Source organism: Pogoniulus pusillus, chromosome 4 (genome assembly GCF_015220805.1).
Source record: "Pogoniulus pusillus isolate bPogPus1 chromosome 4, bPogPus1.pri, whole genome shotgun sequence".
NCBI classification, from domain to species: Eukaryota; Metazoa; Chordata; class Aves; order Piciformes; family Lybiidae; genus Pogoniulus; species Pogoniulus pusillus.
Genome location: NC_087267.1, coordinates 18980670 through 19004395, shown reverse-complemented (window position 1 = coordinate 19004395; position 23726 = coordinate 18980670). Strand labels below are relative to the sequence as shown.

Genomic DNA, 23726 nt, shown 5'->3' with positions numbered 1-23726 from the left:
GCCCTGGAGCAGGCTGCTCAGAGAGCTTGTGGAGTCTCCTTCTCTGGAGTCTTTACAAACCCACCTGGATGTGTTCCTGTGTGACCTGCCTTGGGTGGTCCTGCTCTGGCAGGGGTGTTGGACTGGATGATCTCCGGAGGTCCCTTCCAACCCCATACTTTCTGTGATGCTGTGGTTAAGCTCTTCCCATTCATTTGATTCCCATTGTCCAATACTATTCTAAACCTTTTCTGTAAGATGCCACAGGGGCAGTAATTTTTGTGTAAGAATTCCCTTGCCTTTAGCATGGGTACAGAGGAGAGTCAGGAAGCTCCTGAGTGGGTCTGAGCAGTCAGGCTGCAGTGTGTGAGACAGAATTATTGAAGCTAATGTATTTGTAAGGTTTTTGGTTGGGTTGCCTGGTTTTTGGTGGGATTTTTTTCCCCCGTATATAAAATGTTCAGATTTTAGGAACATACATAAATTATTGAAGAGCTGAGAGATACTATCTAGAAAGTTCTGACTCATTTCACAGCTGCTCCTTTTTTCCCCAAGTGTTTGCAAACAGTTAGGAAATGCTTGATTTCAGTGAATACATCGAATTATTTACGAAGCAGAACCGTGTCACAGTCCCTGTGGTGTTCTCTGTCACAACGAAAGATGAAGAGAAATTATTTTAATGAAACTACTGCTCAGTGCAAGAGTGGCTCCTAAATTCTCTTCTGATGTGTGAGGTTTGCTAAGGATCCAGAAATGCTGCCTGTGCTTCATGATTTGTGCTGTATTGGATTGTCTGGACCTTCTTGGGGTTGGAATTGAATGAGCTTTGGAGGTCCCTTCTGACCTTGACCATTCTGTGATTCCTCAAAGCCACTGATGCCAAGCTGAGGTGTACTGTTGACTTCCATAGCTTGTGAATTGCTCCTCTTAAGTCTCTTGATGACTTTGAGGAAAATATTTAGTTATGTAGTTAGATGTATGTTCTATTTAGTTAAAATGTGTTTGAAGATACTGTAGGTGAAGTATTTCATACATTGACCCCAGGAAACAGAATCCTTCCCTCCAGTAAATAACTGATAGCTGAAATCTTTGGGAAAGTTACCTACTACAGCGTTGCTGTGTCACAACCCTGTCCTGAAAGCATGATGTGGCAATTCAGTTTCCTGCCCAGGCCTGGATCAGGTCCTGAATTTAGCTGGAAAGCTTCTTCGGCCCCGGTGGCCACTACAGCAGATCATAGAATGATAGAATCAACCAGGTTGGAAGAGACCTCCAAGATCATCCAGTCCAGCCTAGCACCCAAACCCATCCAGTCAACTAGACCATGGCACTAGGTGCCTTATCCAGTCTTTTCTTGAAGACCTCCAGGGATGGTGCCTCCACCACCTCCCTGGGCAGCCCATTCCAATGGGAAATCACTCTGTGAAGAACTTCCCCCTAACATCCAGCCTATTCCACTTTTGTCAGCTAATGCCACTTGAACTGTAAATAAATAGTCTGTAGGGGCAGAATGGTGGCTGTGCACTGTTTGGGAAGCCAGAGGACAATCATTGTATGGAGAGATGCTGGAAACAACTCGTCTGTCCTGTGTATAGGCCCTCAGCCTTGCTGGAGAATGGCCCCACCATGTCTCTGGCCTCTGAGCCATCTCTTCCCATGGTGTGATCATGGTGTGCTGCTTAGAGCAGCACATGTCAGGGGGCATTTACTGTCCTCTTGAGGTTTTGCATTTGTAAAGCATGCTGAAAATTTGGGTGGAAGGTGCTCTGAAATGGCAAAAGGCTTGTTCTGTGCTTTTCCAGAGCAGCCTGTTGGTGACTGCCTAAAACAGGCTGAGTGAGCTGGGGATCTTTAGCTTGGAGCAGAGGAGCCTGAGGGCTGCCCTCATTCATGTGGATAAAGGTGTTGGGAGGATGGAGCCAGGCTCTGCTCAGTGATGTCCTATGATAGGACAAGGGGAGTTGGGGGCAAGCTGGAGCAGAGGAGGTCCCACAGGAACAGAAGGGAAAACTTTTTCCCAGTGAAGGTGCCAGATCCCTGGAGCAGGCTGCCCAGAGAGGTTGTGGAGTCGTCTTCTCTGGAGGCATTCCAAAGCCACCTGGATGTGCTCCTGTGGGACTTGCCCTGGGTGATCCTGCTCTGTCAGGGAGGTTGGACTGGAGGATCTTTGGAGATCCCTTCCAACCCCTGTGATTCTGGAAATCACTAAGGCTTTTAATTATATAACAACTCTATTTTCAAACTGTCCTCTTTCCTATTACATCACAGAAACAGCAGGCTTGGCCCCATGCCTTTTTAGAAGTAACTGCTGAGGTAGTTATTAACATCAGTTCCAAGAGATTTTTTTTTTTTCACAGAGCAGAGAGAAACAGAATATGGAAATGTCATCTTTTTTTCCTAGTATTAAGCAGTTGCTAAACTAAAACCATGGCTTTTGCCAACTGGTTATTGTGGAGGGATCTCTTCTTCATAGAAAAAAAATGAACATGCATTTTTCTTTCGTTAAGTATTTTCAAGTTCATCCCTATTTGCTGAGCTAGTCAATTAAAATAAGTTTATGAGCAGCTTGTGAGAGCAGAAGCCTAATTAATTGGAGGTGTTGGATAAAAGCACATTCTTTCCCATTTTTGTCTGCCACTCAGTACTGCTAATAGCCATAACAGCAGATCTGATAGAAAATAGCATTGCAGAAGATTTGGGGTGCTTTGCAAATAATGATCTCAGCATGTTTCTGAGTGAGCAAACAGCTGTTTCTGTGGGGAAATATGCATTGAGGCAACATTCTGCTAGAGCTGCACACAGAGAAGAGAATCTCTGTTCTCACTGTAGAAAATAAGAGAATCCTGTTGAAACGTGCCCTTGTGGCCAAGAAGGCTAATGCCATTCTGGAGTGTATTAGAGGGGCTGTGGGTAGTAGGTCAAGAGAGGTTTTCCTCCCCATCTACTCTGCCCTGGTGAGGCCACATCTGGAACATTGTGTCCGGTTCTGGAACCTTCAGTTCAAGAAGGACCTCATGGAACTGCTTGAAAGAGTCCAGTGCAGGGTCACAAAGATGCTGAAGGCAGTGGAACATCTTCCTTATGAGGAGAGCCTGAGAGAGCTGGAGCTCTTTAGCTTGGTGAGAAGGAGCCTGAGGGGTGACCTCATTTGTGTTGATAAGTATGTAAAGGGTGAGTGCCAAGAGCATGGAGGCAGACTCTGCTTGGTGATGCTCAGCAACAGGACAAGGGACAGTGGGTGCAAGCTGAGGCATAGAAAGCTCCATGTAAGCATGAGGAAAATATTTTTTCCCTAGTAGGGTGACAGAACACCGGAACAGGCTGCCCAGGAAGGTTATGGAGCATCTTTGGAGATGCTGAAAACCTGCCTGGATATTGTCCTGTGTGATCTACTTCAGGTGATCCTGCTCTGGCGGGGGGGGGTTGGACTGGGTGATCTTTGGAGGTCCCTTCCAGCCCCTAACATTCTGTGATTGTGGGTGAAATATATAAGAAAAGCAAGGGTGAACATTTGTCAGCCTCCCACCCAGCACTGCACTTCAAAGTGGAAGTGAAGATACATTAAAGATAAGCTGTCAGTTTAAGTCCCTAGAATACATTCAGGGTTCCCAAAGTGTTGTTGTATCTCTTAGTTACTGGAATCAGTTTTAAATGCAGACTCATCATCAGAAGTTTCCAGGTGTTGTGTGTGTTTGGGTCTGTGCAGTCTCAAGGAGAAGGACTTGGGGGTGTCAATTGATGGTAAAATCACCACGGGCCAGCAGTGGTCATCGGCAGCCCAGAAGGCAGCCTTGTGCTGGGCTGCATCCAAAGCAGGGAGAGCAGCAGGACAGGGAGTGGATTCTGCCTCCCTGCTCTGTGAGACCTCACCTGCAGCATTGCTTCCAGTTCTGGTGCCTCAGCATAAGAGGGACGTGGAACTGCTGGAGTGGGTCCAAAGGAGGCCACAGAAGATGATCAGAGGACTGGAGAACCTCCCTAAAGGGACAGGCTGCGAGAGCTGAGACTGTTTGTTCAGCCTGGAGAAGAGAAGGCTCCAGAGAAGCCTTAGAGCTAGGTCAGACGAGGCCTTGAGCAACCTGGTTTAGTGAAATCCCCCCATGGCAAGGGGATTGGAACTGGACGGTCTTTAAGGTCTCTTCCAGCCTAAACCATTCTATGAACCTAAACCATTCTGTGAATCCATGACTCTATGAACTGTTTTCACTGGGCCTTGAATAAAAAATACTTTTATTCTGCCACTCTAAAGCAAATGCTTCTGCAAAAGTCTCACTCAGAAGTAAATCACACACACAGCTTCCCTCCAGTGTTGTCTACTGCTGTTACAGAAGCACAGGGTTAGACTGAGAGCACTTTTTGTCAGCTGACTGCACAACACGCAGGTACCCTAAAATTCACTTGAATCCTCTGATGCCTGCCCAGAATTCTAACCACTGCTTCAATATAAATTCTTGGCCCTTAGTAAATAGGCTGAGATCTGTGACTGCAAGCGTAATGAAGATGTTTTGAAACACCTTCTCTAAAATCCAGAAGTACAGGATAGGAATATTTTCAAAGGCTTATTCAGAGAGTAATAATCCAGAGAATAATTCATACCTTGCCAGGAAGCTGGCACTCAGAGAAGTGCAGGTATTGAAACCCTTAAGCACACAGAGAAGCTCCTGCTTTCTGCTGTAGAGCTTTCCAAATTAGCTTTTTTGACAGTGGTCAGAGAGTGCCTTCTGCTACCAGATTTTGGAAGTTTAATGAGATGTTGAAATTTCTTGGTGCAGTACACAAAGAATATTTTAATGTATGGACTTACTGGCCCAGAAGGGCACTGATATTGCAAGCTGTAATGCTGGAATTGTACAGGATTTCCTCACATACAGTGGTCTCAGAATTAACCATTCCTGTTTTGTGCAATAAACAGGCAGGACATCCAGCCTACAGCACCCAGTAACCTCTGGCTGGGCGTGATCGTAGCATCATAGAATGCCTAAGGTCAGAAGAGATCTCAGAGATCATTTACTCTAACCTCCCCACCATGGGCAGGGACAACTCTCACCTAGATTCAGCTGCTCAAGGCCTCATCCAACCTGGCCTCCAACACTCCCAGGGAAGAGGCAGCCACAACCTCCCTGGGCAGCCTATTCCAGAGTCTCACCACCCTCCTACTGAAGAACTTCTTCCTAAGATGCAGTCTAACCCTGCTCTCCCTCAGCTTCAAACTATTCCCCCTTGTCCTGTCTCTAGACACCCTCAGGAAAAGTCCTCTGCAGCCTTCCTGGAGGATCCCTTCAGCTACTAGAAGGCAGTTCTAAGGTCCCCCTGAAGTCTTCTCTTTTCCAGGGTGAACAATGCCAGCTCCCTCAGCCTGTCCTCGTAGGAGAGGTGTTTCAGTTCTTGGATCATCTTTGTGGCCTCCTCTGGACTCACTCTCACTCAGCTGCAGTGAAATACATCTGAAGGTGGCAGTCTGAAATTGCCTTTTCTAGATTAACACATTGACAGCTGATTTGGTCAGACATCTGTGTTCTCTTTCCTTCTGCTTCATTTAAACTGTTTGTTCCTTGAAGGTGAAGTACCTGATACCTCTCTCTACTTGTCTCTGCAATGCTTTTAACGTTTGGGTCCATCTAGAAAAATACCTTCTGGATTTTTTCACCTTGTTTTGTGTCTTTCAAACTGTCGAGTCCCCAGAGGCCATGGTAGGCTGCTTGATAAAAATGCACATTTTCCCTCACCTTAGAGCAGTTTTGGTATACAATGAAGAAAAATTGATACCTTTGTGTTTTTTCTTGCCTCTCTTTTTAGGTCCCCCTGTCAGGTATGCTGAAAGAGGTGGCAGATCACTTCAGTTACCCTGAAATATGACCTTCAGCCTTTGAGGTGAGATCTGCTTTCTAGTGCAACAGCACCTGAGTTTCTCTGTGTGTGGCTGCTGTGGCTTTCGTTTCATGTTTTCTTCAGTTTCTCTCTGTGTGGCTGCTGTAGCTGTCATTTGTTGGGGTTTATTTTAGTTAGCTGTTGAAAAGAAAAGCAACATATATGTCAGATGATTATGGTAAGAGTATTTGCTTTGAGGAAAAACTTCTTGAGTGAGAGAGTGGTGAGGGGTTGGAACAGGCTGCCCGGGTTGGTGGTGGAGTCGCCTTCCATGGAGGTGTTCAAGAAGCTGTAGATGTGGTGCTTCAGGCAATGGGTTAGTGGTTGTGGTAGTTGGGTTCTGGTGGGACTTGATGATCTTAGAGGTCTTTTCCAGCCTTCATGATTTTATGGTTCTATAAAGCAGTATTTATGTTGCACTGTGGACTGGTATCTCAGTTATTTCCACTCGCTCCTTGAATGAGAAGTTTGTGGTCTGTAATACCAGATGGTGGGGAATAAGAGCCTTCTCCAAGACTAGCCTAGTGTGAGGCTGGAGCAAGTTTCACTCTAGCATTTTGTTTAAGTGGGCTGTGATGCTTCCTCACCATCTTGAGATCTTCTTTTCAGTCTTCTGGATTTACTCATGGGAGATTCAGTCAGAGAAATTCATCTCTTCCCATTAGGATACCAGATTTCTGCTAGAAGCACCTGAAATGACTTGTCTCAGTCAGCATCCACTCTCCAAGTCGTAGCTATGCCTTCTTGACTTGTCAAGAGTAGCTGGCTAACATGCAGTCCTGTCAGGGCTGGAAGTGCAGGAGTGCATCCATTAAACATGGATGCTGTGTCCCCTCCCCCCTCCTGTACCTTGTCACTGACACAACTTCACAAGTTGCAGATCTGCTGAACATGAAACCAGAGCTCATTAAGCAAAGTACTGACTGGTACACAGCAAACCGTTTCGGACTCAAGACTGCTAACACTTGTCTCCAGAGTTTTTTTGTCTTCTAGGTTGTCACCAAGCAATCCAGCTCTCTGGGAATGCAGCTGCTCAGATTCTGACTGTCCTTTGGGGTGAGGTAGTAGGTTGTATAGTTTTAGGGTTATGCCCTGCCTGTCACATAACTATACAATCTACTGTCTTTCCTGAAGTGGCTGTGATACCATCGCTGGAAAGGTCTTCAAAAGACAAAGCAAATGTTTATCAACTCTAACATTCTGTGGTGGCTCTCTCTATATGTTGGGCTTGATTCTCAGAGCAGGCTTATGAAAGCACACAGATGTCCTTTGTGTGTTTAGATTCCTGTGCTTCCCCATTCAGGTTCAAAAGCAATGCTTGTCAGAGAAGGGGGGATGTATGTGACAGGGCCCAGCCTGAAGCAGGCTTGCTTTCACTCACCTTTCTCAAGCTGCCATGAGAGTGGCCATTTGGAAACAGCTGACCCATTGCTCCCTTGCTTGGTGGCATCTGTGTTCGTACTCAGTGGCAAATGCCACTTTTGATTCAGCAGCTATTTAAATCCACTTTGCTTAGGCTGTTTGAGAAACCATGAAGTGAGCTGGACCAAAAAACACAAGGATGTCTTCCAGTTGTTCACATTCTGCCCTGGAACTGGTAAATGCTTCAGCCTGAAGTGAAGAGGTTTCTTGAGTCGGTTTTGGTATGCTGATTTAACTTGCTCTTTATTACAAAGTGCTAGTTTGGGAGGGACAGTGCTTTCCTCTGGGATTCTTAATCTCTGGAGTCACCCTCCTAGTCCTGACTGACTTCCAGGAAAGGTGACAGCACATCACTGTGGCCTTCTTAAGGCTAAGAAACGTGGGGGCTAAAAGGCATTAAGGGAATCCTACTGGAAAAATGGTGTGGTATAAGTTTCCTTCAGAAGATAACTCCTGATGCTCTAACAGGATGAGGTAGTAGGTTGTGTGGTTTCAGGGTAGTGATTTTGCCCCAATCAGGAGATAACTATACAACCTACTGCCTTCCCTGATAAGCAGCATAGCAACAGTGTCTTAATTCACATCAAAACAAGAGCTAAAACATACTTCTGAGACCAGCAAAGTAAGTCATAGATGAAATGTTTGTTTCCCTGTCCCTCACAGCTCTAAATTTGGTGGCTTACATGGTCTTTAGTAGCTGCCTGCAAAATAATTACTTTTTTTGAAGTCTGAATTAAAGAAGTTTTGCTGATTTCCAAGTTTGTCTGCTCTTGGATCTGTTTAATTTCTGCTTCTGCAAGGCCTTTGACACAGTCCCCAGAACATCCTACTGGCCAAGTTGGAGAGATGTGGATTTGATGGGTGGACTGTTCAGTGGATGAGGAATTGGATAGATGTTCAATGGATTGAAGTCCATATGGAGAGCAGTGACAAGTGGTGTCTCTCAGGGATCCATACTGGGACCTGTGCTAGTTAATGTTTTTGTCACTGATACAGACAATGGGATCAAGAGCATCGGCAGCAAGTTTAAACACAGATGACATCAAGCTGAGTGATGCTGTCAGTACACCAGAGGGACAGGATGGCATCCAGAGGGACCTGGACAAGCTGAAGAGGTGGGCCCAGGTGGACCTCATGAGGTTCAACAAGAGCAAGTGCAGGGCTCCTTACTCTCAGTACAGACTGGAGGAGGAGGTGATAGAAAGCAGCCCTGGGGAGAAGGACGTGGGGGTGCTGATGGATGAGAAGCTGGACATGAGCAGACAGTGTGAGCTTGCAGTCCAGAAGGTAAATCACATTCTGAGCTTTGTCAGAAGCAGTGTTGGTAGCAGATCCAGAGAGGTGATTCTGACACTTTGCTCTGGGGAGACCTCAGCTGGAGTACTGCATCCAGGTCTGGAGCCCTCAACACAGGAAGGACATAGACCTGCTGGAGTGGGTCCAGAGTGGGGCCATGAAAATGATCAGGGGCTGGAGCACCTCTGCTATGAGGACAGGCTGAGGAAGCTGGGGTTGTTCAGGCTGCAGAAGATGAGGCTCCAGAGAGACCTAATTAGAGGCCTGTCAGTACCTGAAGGGGTCTTACAAGAAGGATGGAGCAAGACTGTTTGCAAAGGCCTGTAGTGATAGGATGAGGGATAGGGACTGCAGACTAGAGAAGGAACAGGTTCTTTACTATGACAGTGGTGGAACACTGGAACATGTTGCCCAGGTAGGTGCTTGGGGCCCCATCCCTGGAGATACTCAAGGTGAGGCTCAGCAGGGCTCTGGACAGCCTGATCTAGTGGAGGATGCCCCTGCTGAAGGCAGGAGGGGATGGACTGGGTGACCTTTGGAGGTCCCTTCCAACACAGACCATTCTATGATTCATTTGAGTGGAATGTATGGGAAATTGTTCCACAGATGCTGTCAGCTTGCATTCTTGATGTCCATGTTTCCATGACATCTAAGTTTGAGCGCCACAAATTTTACCAACAGATTTTCCTGGGTTTGTTTTCAACCTTAACTCCTTGTCAGGAGTCTTTCAGTGTTTAACAAACAATACCAGAGTAAGTCACACAGCATTCTTTAGCTGGTCAGGTTTATGTTACAAGCAAAAAGCTGTATCTGTAAAATCCAGGGACCACGTTCAGAATAGAAGAAGCAAAACCCGCATTGATTTGGTCCCTCAGTTTACCTTAAGCAGGCTCATTTCATTACATTTAAATGCTCCCAAAAAAGAATTCCCCACTCAGTTTGCACCTGGAAAACAATGGAAGATGCTAAGTCATAGAATCATAGCAACATTTAGGTTGGAAGAAACCTTTCAGATCATCAAGTCCAACCCTTAACCCAGCACTACCAGGTCACCTCTAAACCATGTCCCTCGGCACAGCATCTACCCAGCTTTTAAATCCCTCCAAGGATGAGGACTCCATAACTGCCCTGGGCAGCCTGTTCCAGAGTTGGACAACCCTTTCAGAAAAGAAGTTGTTTCTGATGTCCAACCTAAACCTTGTGTGGTGCAACTTTGGGAAAATAGTTTTGGGGGGAGAAAGTTTTTATTCTGAAAACAAAAATTGCAGAGTCTTAAAGCCAAGAAGTGTGGAAGATGTAACAACAAGGTCCTGAGGCTGGTGGTAGCCATAGAAATAATTCTCCCACGTGCAAAATATACCAGGAAATAGGAATCCTGTAAAGCTTAGGGGGTTATGTTAAGGCCAGATGTCTCAGGCTGTTTATGTATAACCATTTGGATCTGTTTTGATTATGCAGTATCTCACTACTGCTTAGCTGGAGTGAAAATTTAAGTTAGTCATAAACCTCTATTCCTGTCTGCCATGCTTGGCTGACATCAAAACCATCACCCTCCTAGCCAGGTAAGCTGTGACAAGTGTAAAACCTGACATTCCCTTTGACAACAAACTGGGTATTGCTGCTCTGATCCAAAAATGCCACACTTCCCTGGACTCAGGTGGTTCTGGAGGCCATTCCATACCTCCCAACAAGGCCTTTTCTTGATACCCTTAAGGAGAGGTTCGGAGCATTCTTTGGCTCCTGTTCACAGAGAGTGAGGAAGGCCATTGGTACAAGAGGAAAATTCACTGCCTCTCTGGAAACCCAAGAGAATAGGCAATGCTGGAGCTGTTTTTAATCTTCTCTTTTCTTCTTGCTGTATAAAAGAGGATCTCTTAATTTAAAACTGCTGGAAGGATATTGCCATGCTGGCCATGTTCAAGGGCTGCGGGACATGCATTGCAAATTGGGAGCTCTCTTTATCCCACTGAAAATGCAGGCTCACAGCTGCAGTGGAAACATCTTAGACGAGTGTGAGTAGTAGTTGCATTGTGTGGAGCTTAAAACATCCTGCTCTTCTCCAGGATACAAAACTGGCTGGAAACGTCTAGCTTAGGCTTGCATGCAGTAACTACACAGCAAATGTGCTGCATGGGGGAATTCAGCATACTACAACAGCCTGTTAGATCTCATCTCTGAAGTCTGTCTTGAATCTTCTGGCTCTGCCTGGGTCAGCATTTTGTTCTTGGTAACGAGCTGTGAGTTTTCAGATTGTAGGTATTCTGGCAAAGTCATTAGAACAAAAGGGCCAAAACCTCCACAGCGCTCCCTTAACTAAGACCTACAGTACATGCAAAACCGTGGGGCCTGTGTTTAGCAGCCTGCAAGCCTGCAATTAATCAGCTCTGCCCTTAGCAGTAGGTGTCAGTATAGCTAATGGAAGCTCCAGCAGGAGCTTTAAAGCACAGCTCCGTGGTAGCCCACGTATTTTCCAGAACCATGTGCTGAAAATGTTTGCAGCAATATGTGAAGCTGTAGCTTGGGCTGCTGAATCAGGATGGAAAACAAGCTGGGGTTTTGTAACTCACAGCATTACTTGAGGTCCTGTGCTCTTGTGTTGCACGTACGAAGTCTGAGGAAAGGAGCCCTCAACACAGGAAGGACATGGACAATGAAAATGATCAGGGGCTGGAGCACCGCTGCTAGGAGGACAGGCTGAGGGAGCTGGGGTTATTCAGCCTGGAGAAGAGAAGGCTCTAGGGAGACCTTAGAGCAGCCTGACAGTAGCTGAAGGAGGCTGCAAGCAGGCTGCAGAGGGACTGTTCGCAAAGGCCTGCAGAGACAGGACGAGAGCAATGGTTTGAAACAAGAGAAGAGCAGGTTGAGGTTGGGTGTGAGGAACAAGCTCTTGAGCATGAGAGTACACTGCAACAGATTGCCCAGGGAGGTAGTTGATGCCCCATCCTGCAGATAATCAAGGACAGGCTGGACAAGACTGAGCGACCTGCTGTAGTGGAGGATGTCCCTGCTGACTGCAGGGGGGTTGGACTGAATCTTGCAGGTCCCTTCCAACCCAACCCATTTGTGATTCTAGGTAGGATAAGGGTATATCATCACATACACTTATAACTTGTCTTCTGAAAGAGCTTTTGGTGTTTTAGTGTAACAGTTAATGAGCAGGAGCTTAATACCTCTTGATGGTCTAAAGCCTGCACATTTGCTTGTAAGAGAGCAGGTGCAAGCTGGTGCTTGTGTTTTTTTGATCTGAGGCCAGGATGTCAGTTGTTTGTTTGCTTTCTGTGCTCTGGAGAAAGTCCTTGGTGTTTTGAGACAAGGTACAAAAATGACATCAAGCAGATCCCTGACATGAAAGCCCTTGTGCTGAATTATAATTCTGCATTTCATGGAGGTGTGTTCTGCCTCTTCTGTGATCCTGTTCGAGGCTGTTGTGTTGGGTTTTTTTATGACTACAAACCTCCATATTCTCTAAAATCAGATGCCCAGCATGGAAATTCGTCCTTCATTTGGAAAAACACTAAACAAAGGTAAATGTTTTCATACAATCCTGAAATCAGGCAGTGCTACCACTGGTGAAAATCCAACACTGCAGCTGTGTGTAGGTACCATAAAGTGCCAGCTGCTGGGGCTGTTGCTCCATGGTTGCACTTCAGAGGGCAAAGACCTTGAAGACAGTAGTCCCTGGGCACTCCACTGAAAGGACAGATTACAAAAGGGGCATTATACTGGTAGAGAATCCCAAACTGCAGTGAGACTATGGCTTGCATGCCAGCCCATGCTGGTAGACAGTCAACATGACATGCCACATACTGCCAAAGAGGAGTGACACTTGTGGTTGAAAACAGAGAGCTGCTGCTCATCAGGGGAGGAAAAATGCTGCCTTGCCTCATGCTGGGAAAGCTTCCCTACTCAGTGCCTGGTGCCAGGACTGTGCTCATGCTGGGAGACAAATAGTAAATGAGGACAAACCAGAGTGTTAGCAGGAGTCATCTGGGGTGATGTGCCCTGCACCATTGGGATAGTCAGAGGGCTGAGCATATTGCTGATTACCAGGGAGGTGACCGTGCACAGCAGTGTGCCCAGAGATGGCAGAGCTGAAACCTGTCAGGGCTTAGAGAGGGTTCTGTAATAACACCATGTAGTTGTCACAATAGGGTGCACACCAGTTACAGGGGTAATTGTTGGCAGGATTGCTCATGAGTAAAGTCATTTCTGTCATGAAATACAACAGTGCATCAAAGGTGGGGAGGGAGGGTACAGAATTGGATTGAATCTGCTGAAAGGACGGAAAGCAGAGTGTTGGTTCAAGAAGCTGGAATTGACCAGGACTCCATATGCTTACAACAAAATTACCAACAAAAGATCATCCAAGCAGAAAAATGCCACCCCTTGCACTGAATTGACTTCTGCGCAGGGTGAGCAGGTGGGAAGATGCAGTGCAGCTGTGAATTTGCAGCAGAGTGCTTCAGCATGGTCAGAGTGTGGGAAGCAGCTCCATGGATGTGCTGTGCAGGTGGAACAGAGCAATGTCAGAGAGCTACAAGACACTTGGTGACAGATGCCAAGAAGTGTGTGAGAGGCATTTTCTGTGCTTTGGCACTCTGCACTGGTTCGAGTCACTGCATTAATGCACTTAATGGGAAGTGTGATAGCTGAAGGCCACCTAGGCACATCCAAGGCCAGCCAGTAACAGGCTGCAGCAAATTGTGGTCCCTTTGCTCCAAGCAAAAAGAACTGCACTAACTTTACAAACATTTACTGTGGCAAAATCCAAACATTTTGCTCTTGAGATTCAGACACTTCACAAGAATGTTAGCTGCAAGGCAGCAGCAATCTCTCTGGCTGCACCCAGGCAATCCCTGCTAGTGCCATTGCTTTTGCACAGGTGCACCTGAGGAGTGGATGCAGCCCTCGTGGAAGAAAACATAGAAGTCAGCTGAAGGAGTGTGTCTGTTCATACAGCCCCTCTCTTGCTGTCTGCAGCCCAACCAGGCCTACAGTACACTGAAGGATTTCCCTTAAAACTACCCAGGATATGTTCCAGGCTCTTCGAGCACATCTTTTTGCCCTGATTAAGTTCAAACTCGGCTGTCTTCCAGAGTGCTTTAACCCAAAGTTGTGCTTAGGTCTGGGCTCCTGGATACAGCTGCCTGCAGTTACACTGAAGCACAGTCCTGTCTGCTTGGCTTCTCATTATGCCTTGCTGGAAGTTCACCGAGGTAATGCCAAGGAAAGCAATCTGCACTCCCAGTAAAAGTCCCCAACACTGCAGACTTTGCAGAACTGGGAGAGCTGAGAGCAACTGAGCTGCAGACATCTTTGTTGCTGCAATGCAGATGCAAGTGGGATCCTTAGAAGTAAAAGACAGCCGAGTCCTTGGATCAGCACCAATGCTTGAATGGCAGAGGTGCTCACAACACATTTTAAAGTTATATTGGCATAGCTCTGATCCATGTGGCTTGAAAGCATCCATGAAGGTCTCCCAAGTATTCATGTCCATTATAAAAACTATGGGAGACAGAAGCCTTTGAAAGTGTCTTTGAGAATCTGGGATTCAGTGAGTTGAATGCTCAGAGCCAGTACTGCTTAACAGAGTAAGGAAAAGACATGATAAACCGTAGGCCAAAGCACTCAGTGATTTTCAAACAGATCATGTTCCTGAGTCACTTTTAATTGTTCTGCAATTAACAATAATTATTACCAGTCCTGCTAAGCATCTGATGATAGAAAGGCTTTTGACCGGCTGTGGAATGCAGGTCATGCTTAGTCTCCCAACACAAGTCAAAAACATAGCAGTAACCAGGTTAAGAGACAACGAAGTTGCAACTAAGATCCCTGATATGGCTTGCATTTGTATTCCAGCCAGAGCCTTAGGCTCTTACTCAAGAGTTTCCCTCTTCAGCTTGACATGCAAATGTAAGGAACAGTATTTTGATCCACGAGGAGCACGAGTGAGATTTTTTTTTGCAGACATAGGCATTAATGTGTTAAAAAGGTCTCCATCAGCTTCAAGCCTGCAGCAGTTTACATACTAGTAGATGTTTCCAGTTAACACTGGAAGAGAACATTCAAAGAGAGGAGAAACGCTTGAAGCGGGTGGAGCTGGCACGAATGAATGGTGCTCCTCAAGGTAAACATCTAAATTGAAAAGAAACCAACTCCTGAGAAGGTAAATTGGTATTTACTTTGTGTGAAAAGTGGCAGCTTAATCCTTCCTTCACCTAAGGCAAGGCTTTCAAGCATCTGGCTTTCAGTGAAAACATCTCACTTCTTGTGGAACCATTAAGAGTAATACACAGTTTGCAGCACTGAAGGATCTGGGAGATTTCAACCTAATCTGGGTCCTTGGAGTCCTCCCTCAGCCAATTATTGCCATATGGGCACTCTTCCTCTGGATTTAACCTGGATTCAGTCCTCTTTAACCCGCATCTGTTAAAAAGCTTCCCTGTGAGCTAGACAAGTGGTGTTGCAGCAGTGACTATTTGAAAATCAGATGGGGAGTCCCATAGGTCCTATTTTTATTTATGCTTGGCTTTCTGGTTCGTTCCAGTGAGCTCCACTAAAGGCATGGTTACAACATTAAAAAACCCTTTAAAGTTGTGACATGATCAAACCCTGGGTTGTGTTTTCTTTTTTTTTCCTCTCCACTTACTGCTTTTTCCTGTGGGAAAGATAAAGTGACTGATGGCCCAGGGTTTAATAATTTGCTTTTTGTTCCCAAAACCAAGAGTCTTGAGTTTGGAAGTTTGAACAGATAAATTAGCTCCCTTTTTGTTCCCTTTGCAACTCAGAAGCTTTTCCAGAGCTTAAGGAGTTTTAACTGTAGCAAAAACAACAACAAAAGGAGAAACCTTACAAATACATCACATTTCAGACATCCATCACGTTTTACTAGCTGACAGAAGAAAAAAAAAAAGCATGCCCCAAATTTTACTCACATTGGCACAAAAGGAGAATTAGGAAAATCTCCCTCAAAAAGTTTCCATGCTTGGAAGAAAATTTCTAACTGAGGAACTACATCTACCTTCCTGTGGGTAAGTACTGCCACACACCAGTAAGAAGTGGTCCTTGCTCATGCAAAGCCAAAACAGCTACAAAAGGAACTCACTTTCAGCTGATGATGCCTGCCTACAGCTACTTGGAGCGTGCTTTGCATGCTGCAGGTTGACAAGATGTGGCTTGAGTGCACTCCTGCTGCCTTAGTTGCTATGGATGATGCCAAGAGGAAGTAAACACCTCAGCGCACACACAGTGTGAGTGGTGGCTGGTCTTTCCCCTGGCATGCAGCTGTACATCACATTCAGTGGGTTACTTCCCCCAAACGAAATAAGGGTAAGGGGTGTCCCAGTGCTTTGCTACTGCCTTGAGGGCATCTCTGTGAATAGACTTGATGCATCTTGGTGGCCTTTTCCTGCTTACAAAGAGGCAGGAAAACCAAAACAAAAGATGAAAGCAATTGCCAGAGTTGTGTTTTCTGGTGTAAGGATATCGTGTGGGACTGTGCCAGTCTAGGGGTGCGTGCTGCAGGAAAGGGGCTAGATGATGTGGAGGGGGCTGGCTTCTATCTTCTGGTAGGCAGGGGAGGCTGAAAGACTTACCAAATCTAGGGTACAATCAGACTTCAGCTGTGTAGGTCAGTGTAGCTCTTTTAGTATACAGAATGGTAAATGTGGATGTTTCTATGCAGATTGTTCTACCCTCTTGAGTACTGCTGAGCTCAAGCAGGATTCAAATATTCCTCTGCTCTTGTTTTTATGTGGAGGGAAGAGTATTGCTGTCCACACCCAGTATGCATTTAAAGGAGCACTTTTTCCTTCAAAATACTTAAAGCAAGTTAGAACACAGGAGGTTGCACCTCAGCACAAGGAGACACTTCTTTGTGGTGAGCAGACTGCCCAGAGAGGTTGTGGAGTTTAAAAACTCACCTGGATGTGTTCCAGTGTGACGTGCCCTGGGTGATCCTGTTCTGGCAGGGAGGTTGCACTGGATGATCTCTGGAGGTCCCTTCCAACTCCTAACATTCTGTGATCACTGTCCAAGTCTGGAGAACCCTAGGATCCCTATTTGGGGGCTCTAGGTTAATTACAGACTATGCTTTTAATTGTTAGGAACAGAGAGAATGTGCTACTCACTAGGTACTTAATACCTCAATGCTGATAACCTCATGGCTGAGAGAGGGAAGAAGACAAGGAAGGGCTGGGGCATGCTGTGTGGACGCCTTCTGGCAGAGGGCATCTGTCTTTGGGCACAGCCCAAATGCTGATGGGGAAGAGGGCAGGCATATGGATGATGCAGGGAAAGGCAAGGAGCACCAAGGCAGAGAGGTTCACCTCACCCCCAGGGAGCCCAAGGCACAGTGGCTGCCATGCAGTAGGCAGGGGCCACACACCTGCTGCCTTCCCAGCCTCAGCCCCCACTTCTCCCAGATAAAGCTTCCCCAGAGTGATTTACAGCTCCTTGCAGGTTCCTGGGCTAGAGCTCTAGCCCCTTGTATTACTCGGTGCCTTCTCTGTTATTCTTACTGCATGCCACAGATTTATGGTGACTTTTGAGGCAGGCAGCAAGCAAAGAAATACGATCTGAAGAAAAGACAGAAGAGACCAAAGGAGGTCAGAGTGTGGGAGCTGAGCAACTCTATGGTGATCCTGGATTTCCTTTTATTTCCTGCTCACACCTTTTCAATCTCAAGTGGATTTTAGCTGTGTCAGGCAGATCCAGTGTTATAGTGGCCTTCCAGTATCTGAAGGGGGCCTACAGGAAGGCTGGGGAGGGACTATTTATAAGGTCTTGTAGTGACAGGACAAGGGATAATGGGTTTAAACTGGAAGAGGGGAGATTCAAACTAGACATTAGGAAAGACACTGGCACAGGTTGCCCAGGGTGGCTGCTCCTTCCCTGGAGAGACCAGGTTGGAAGAGGCCTTGAGTGACCTGTTCTAGTGGGAAGTGCCCCTGCCTATGGCAGGGAGTTGGAAATGGATGATCCTTGAGGTCCCTTCCAACCTAAACCATTCTATAATTCTGTGATTCTGTGACATCAGCTGATGGCTTTGACTGCAGTTTGGCACACATAAGAGACCCCAAAATACTGTTAACTGAATTAATGAGCTAAATTAATTGTAGCCACAGTGTCACAAAGACATATGGCCACAGGTAAAAGTCCCACATTCACCCTGTCTTGTACCACCTCTCTCTGTCTTCTGCCATCTCTTTACTGTGGCACCAACCTATGTTTTTCTAGGTTAATGATGTCCTTCTGCAGAGCTTCTCTGCTTTTGGTGCTGAAGGAGAATGATTTGTGAGTCATTCATCAAGAAGTAGGGCAAAAGCTATGCCTGGTTTTATCAATATAATAAAGGAGGTGTAAAGAGGAAAGTAATGTGCTAAGTAACTATACTTGATAGAATTACTTAGAATCATAGAATCAATCAGGGTTGGAAGGGACCACAAGGATCATCCAGTTCCATCCCCCTGCCATGGGCAGGGACACACTACCCTAGGTCAGGCTGGCCTTAAACACCTCCAGGGACAGGGCCTCAACCACCTCCCTGGGCAACCCATTCCAGGGTCTCCCCACTCTCATGCTGAACAACTTCCTCCTCATGTCCAGCCTGAACCTACCCATCTCCAGCTTCACTGCATCCCCCCTAGTCCTGTCATTCCCTGATATCCTGAAAAGTCCTTCCCTAGCTCTTGTAGGCTCCCTTCAGATACTGAAAGGCCACAATAAGGTAACCTGGGAGCCTCCTCTTCTCCAGACTGAGCAGCCCCAACTCTTTCAGTCTGTCCTCATAGCAGACATGCTCCAGCATCTCCCCATCCTTCTTGTAATGGGGGTTCCAGAACTGGACACAGTACTCCAGGTGGGGTCCCAGCAGAGTGGAGTAGAGGGAGAGAATTACATCCCTCAACCTGCTGGCCACACTTCTCCTGATGCAGCCCAGGGTCTGGTATCTGGTTGGCCCTCCAGACTGCAAGTGCACACTGCTGGCTCATGTTGAGCTTCTCATGTGTGTGTGTAGATATATATATATACACACGCACACCATAAGAATATATTTCCATATATTGATCTATTCTTCCAAAACTGTAGTGCACAGGAAAATACAGGCACTAATTTTTCTCTGCAGATGAATTATGTGAGACCTTGCAGCACAGGCAGGGTGGCACAAGCACGAGGGCAGAGCTGAAGAGTCACCTGTGGGACCACAGCCTGCATTAAACACTCTGTGTCAAAAGGCAAAGTGAGGCAGCTGGCATGAGGGAAGAAAGCTGTAATTACAGCCAACTAATGACACCTGTACCAACACCTACTGCTGAGGTCCTGATCTTGAAACAGAAAGAAGGGAGAGAAGCTCTTTTCCCCTCCTAGGTGAGTGCTGCAATCCTCTCCAACTACAGAGGTGTTCCTTTTGTTAGACAAGTTCTGGTGTGTTCCCTTTCACTCAGTTTTATCATAGAACAGTCTGGGTGGGATGGGACCTCCAAAGGTCATCCAGTCCTACCCCTCTGCAGTGAGCAGGGACATCCTCCACTAGATCACCTTTGAGCTTTGTCCTGGAAGGTGACTGCTGTGAAGCTTTTCCTGAGATACATGGTGTCCTCCTGGCATCCAGAGAAGTGTGAGTGATACCACTTTACCAGAAGGGAAACTGTGTGTCCTCCCAATATCCTTGGGACCCCTGTGTTTCCCAGCTGTCTATTTCCCAGCTGATTGTTGAATTTCTCCAATGTATTTCCTCATGGGATGTGCCTTTTTAGGATCACATCAAAACCTCTTTAACACACTTTTAAGTGCAATACCTCAGTCAGTCTTTGTGTGTTTTGAAGAGGCTCTACTGCTAATAACAGATGGCAGAAGCTCCTGCAATATGAACATGCTAGCTCCTCTTTCTTTTTTTTTCCTTCTGATGCTGTTTTGGTAACTTACCTCATCAGAAGGTCCTGTGTCTGTGCTAAGAGGTTGTCCTCTGCTTAGTCTTCGGTTGTTGATGATGTGGAAAAAGTGAACAACTGCATCCTGCCTCATTCAGTAAGAGACCTAGGGAATGGCAGACTCAAAATAAGAAAAAGAGAAGAGTTTTTTTTCCAGCTATTCCTGTTAAACAGTGGAGATCTTTTCTGGAGCTCCCATAGCAGCTCAAACAGCAGTAAGAAATTCTTGATGGTGAGGGTGGTGAGACTGGAACATGTTGTCCAGGGAGGCTGTGGATGCCCACACCCTGGAGGTGTTCAAGGCCAGGTTGGATGAGGTTTAGTGAGAGGTGTCCCTATCTATAACGGGGGGGGTGGAACTAGATGATCTTCAAGGTCCCTTCCAACCCAAACCAATCTATGTATGTATGAAAGGTGTATGTGGATGGCAACAGCAGATGTAGCACTCCTGTCTCTGCCAGAGATGTCTCTTTGGAAGGACAGAGTCTAATTTTTCTTTCCTTAAGGAGTTGTGAAAGGCTTGTCCTATGGTAGGGGCTTTTGAAAGAGTTTTGGCAAGAAGCTGCCACAGCACTCAACTTGCTTTCGTTTTGATGGTGTTCTTCGTGGTATGCTTCCTTTGCAGCAGTGGCTGGATAGGATAAATCTCAAAGCTGCTGTATTGGTGTGGGTCCTCTGCTTTGGCCAGGGGTGGACTGCCAGCTAAAAGCAGTCTCACATTGATAGCAGACTTCACTAAGGATAATTAGTTAGCTCATTAACTAATTTTTGCATTATGTTTCACTGCCTTCATGTCACAATGTCCTTAGCTATGGAAGAGTCATGAAGATGTTCCTCAGGTTCTGTTCTTCCTGTTAGGAGTCTCTTGCCCTTGCACTTGATTTGTGCTCTCCATTCTAACCATTCCAGTGGGACTCATAATTTGGGTTTTACAACAGAATGAAGGCATAAAAACCACAGCTGAAACTGTATTGCACTTCTTGCTGGGCTGTGTTATGCATATTTAAATAAAGAAGGGTCAAAATGGTGCAGCATCACAGAGAGAGCGGATGAGGCCTGTAGCCTTCCAACAGAGGGACAGTGCTAGACACCACGACACCAACAGCTGGTGAGAGTTTGAGGGCACAAACTCTGGAGCTTTTGTTTAGCTTCCCCAGGAGATATTGTAACTGCCAGGCATGGGTTAACTGCCTGAGGGGACTGAGCCTCTTGCACTTGCTGTTACAATAGAATCATTTTGGTTGAAATTTAAGATCATCAGGTCCAGCGATTATCTAACTCTACCAACTGTGGTGATAAACCATGACCCTTAGCACATCTCTGTAGCTTAGAAACATTCCCCAGGGTTGCTTTTATGCTTAACAGCTTCAGGTGAACATGGCCTCCTGTTTCCTACACAAACAAAGATTCAAATACAGATTATAACCACTGAGAAAGTAATGACAGAAGCCACTGAGCAGTTCAAAGCTTTGCAAACATTCCTTCTAAGCATTTGGTGGCAAATGGAGATTGAGCTTCTCGTGGTGTGGGAAACCCAAACCCCAAAATGTTGGGCTTTATTTATTCAGTTATTTTATCTATCTGTCTGTCTATCTATTAATTATTACAGCAGTACCCTCATGCAACCCAGAATGCAAATCAGATCCTGGGCTGCATGTTCTGCTGTCCCCAGCATAAAAAGAACACAGAGCTGTTGGAGTGAGACAAGAGGAGACTACAAAGATGACCCAAGGGCTGGAGCACCTCTGCTGTGAGGATAGGTTGAGGGAGCTGGGGTTGTTCAGCCTGAAGAAGATTCCAGGGGGACCTTCGAGCTGCCTTTCAATAGCTGAAGAGATCCTCCAGGAAGGCTGCAGAGGGACTTTTCCTGAGGGTGTCTAGAGACAGGACCATAGGGAATGATCTGAAGCTAAGGGAGAGCAGGGTTAGACTGGATCTATAGGAAGAAGTTCTTCAGTGTGAGAGTGTTGAGATTCTGGAATAGGCTTCCCAGGGAGGTTGTGGCTGCCTCTTTCCTGGGAGTGTTGGAGGCCAGGTTGGATGAGGCCTTGAGTAGCTGAGTCTAGTTGAGAGGTGTCCCTGCCCATGGTGGGGATGTTGGAGTAGAAGAGCTCTGAGGTCACTTCCAACCTGAGCCATTGTGTGATGGTGGCTATGAATTCATACCCCACCATAAGAAATCCCAATAGTCAAAGCACAGTAATGTGCTGTAAAATACAAAATGTAATGGAAATCTGGGGAGTAAATGTTGTCTGCCTCTTCCTAGATTCCTTTTCTGACTGAATGACAGAGTCAGTGTACCAGTCAGCTACTTAGGTTGGTAGTTTTAGGTTTGTGTTGCCTAACATAGACTAAGTAGATAGCAGGAGTTCCTGAAAAGCAGAAGGTCTGGCTATGCACTGATGGGTTGCTGTTTGTAGTTAATGCCTCTAGTATGTCCAACCTGATACTAAATCAAATGCTGAGTGGGCTAAAAGCCAGGGTAAGGTTGAAAGCCAATCTGCTTGTCCACTTTCTCCTAAAGGTGTGTGTGTGGAAACACAGAAAATGGAATATTAGAAGCAGGAGTAAGGGAGGACATAGGGGGAGTAGCCCAACAGGTGATGAAAATGCAGCTGAGGTTGCATATGCGCAACATGATCAGGTTGGAAAAATAGTTGTTTGAAGTGAGAGGATGATAAAATTAACCTGTAGTGGAAGAAGTTGGCTCAGTCAGGAGATAGAAACCTGATGCTGAAGAGAGTCTGTAGCTGAGCCTGATAGATCTGATTGGAGTTTCTCAAAATGCAAATTCCTCCTCCACAGACAGCAGCCAATGGAGGGAGCATACATTAGCCTAAAGTAACTCCATCTGAATCAGTCTGGAAACCGAGGGTTTGTCTCTAACAGTATCTGAACTCCTGAGTGTGGGAGATTTTGCAAGCCAAGTGAAAGCCAGAAGGATCTCCTGCAATTCAATATTCAGCAGCTGTTGGAGCTTTTAATTTCCTAATGTGCAAGAGGGAGTCATGGAAAAAAAAGTCAGAGGGAAAAAGATTTTAGAAGCACTGTTATTGACTTGCAGGTGTGAAGGTCCACTGAAGACTGCAGGTTTGGAAATTCCATGATTAAATAAATCCCAAATTCCATGTACAAACAACTCCATTTACCAGTACAGGTTAGGGCTTGACCTGCTGGAAAGCAGTTCTATGGAGATGGACCTAGGAGTCCTGGTGGACAAGTTAACCATGAGTCAATAGTGTGCTCTTGTGGCCAAGAAGGCCAATGGTATTCTGGGATGCATTAAAAAGAATGTGGCCAGGAGGTTAAGGGATGTTGTTCTTCCCCTCTGCTTTGCCCTGGTGAGGCCACATCTGCAGTATTGTGTCAAATTCTAGGCCAAATTCCAGCTCAAGAGAAGCAGGAAAATACTGGAGAGAGTTCATTGGAGGATTCTGAAGATGGTTAGGGGACTGCAGCATCTCTGCATCTCTGGGGCTCTTTAACCTGGAGAAAAGAAGACTGAAAGGGGATCTTATCAATGGTTATCAATATCTAAAGGGTGGGAGGCCAGACTCTTTTCAGGGCAGTGGGCATAAGCTGGAACGCAAGAGGTTCCATCTGAACATAAGGAAAATGTTCTTTACTTTGAGGGTGCCAAAGTCCTGGAGCAGGCTGCCCAGAGAAGTTGTGCCAAACCATCCTGGATGTGTTCCTGTGTGACCTGCTCTAGGTGATCCTGCTCTGTCAGGGAGGATTGATCTTTTGAGGTCCCTTCCAGCTTCTAATTCTGCCAGATGGAACAAGGGGATAATTGTGGTGTGGGCATCTGGCAGAGGGCTGCTTACCTCTTGGCCCCGTTTAAGATTTAGAGAAATTCAGTGAGACATAGTCATGTGTCAGTGACAGGCCAGCCAAGCACTTCTGTGCTTTAACCAGCATCATAGAATCACAGAAGGTTACGTGTTGGAAGGAACCTCCAGAGGTCATCCAGTCCAATCCTCCTGCCACAGCAGGATCATTAGGGCATCACACAGGAACACATCCAGGTGGGTTTTGAAAGTGTCCAGATAAAAAGACTCCACAACTTCTCTGGGCAGCCTGCATCAGAGCTCTAGCACCCTCACCATAAAGAAGTGTCTCCTGGTGTTGAGGTGGAACCTCCTGTGTTCCACCTTGGACCTGTTGTTCCTTTTCCTATCACTGGGCAACAGCACAAAGAGCCTGGCACCTTCATCTTGACACCCACCT

The 23726-nt window shown here is 46.2% G+C and overlaps 2 long non-coding RNA genes across 2 annotated transcripts in view; both read left to right on the top strand.

Moving 5' to 3' along the window:
- The window catches only part of LOC135174772 (uncharacterized), a 131199-nt gene extending 124455 nt beyond the window's left edge, over window positions 1-6744 (top strand). The window contains exon 9 of the long non-coding RNA XR_010302081.1: window positions 5776-6744. This is a non-coding gene — a long non-coding RNA (uncharacterized LOC135174772). The remainder of the gene's footprint in view (window positions 1-5775) is intronic.
- A 221-nt stretch (window positions 6745-6965) lies between these two features.
- The window catches only part of LOC135174773 (uncharacterized), a 30875-nt gene continuing 14114 nt past the window's right edge, over window positions 6966-23726 (top strand). The window contains exons 1-2 of the long non-coding RNA XR_010302083.1: window positions 6966-8384; window positions 18692-18933. This is a non-coding gene — a long non-coding RNA (uncharacterized LOC135174773). The remainder of the gene's footprint in view (window positions 8385-18691; window positions 18934-23726) is intronic.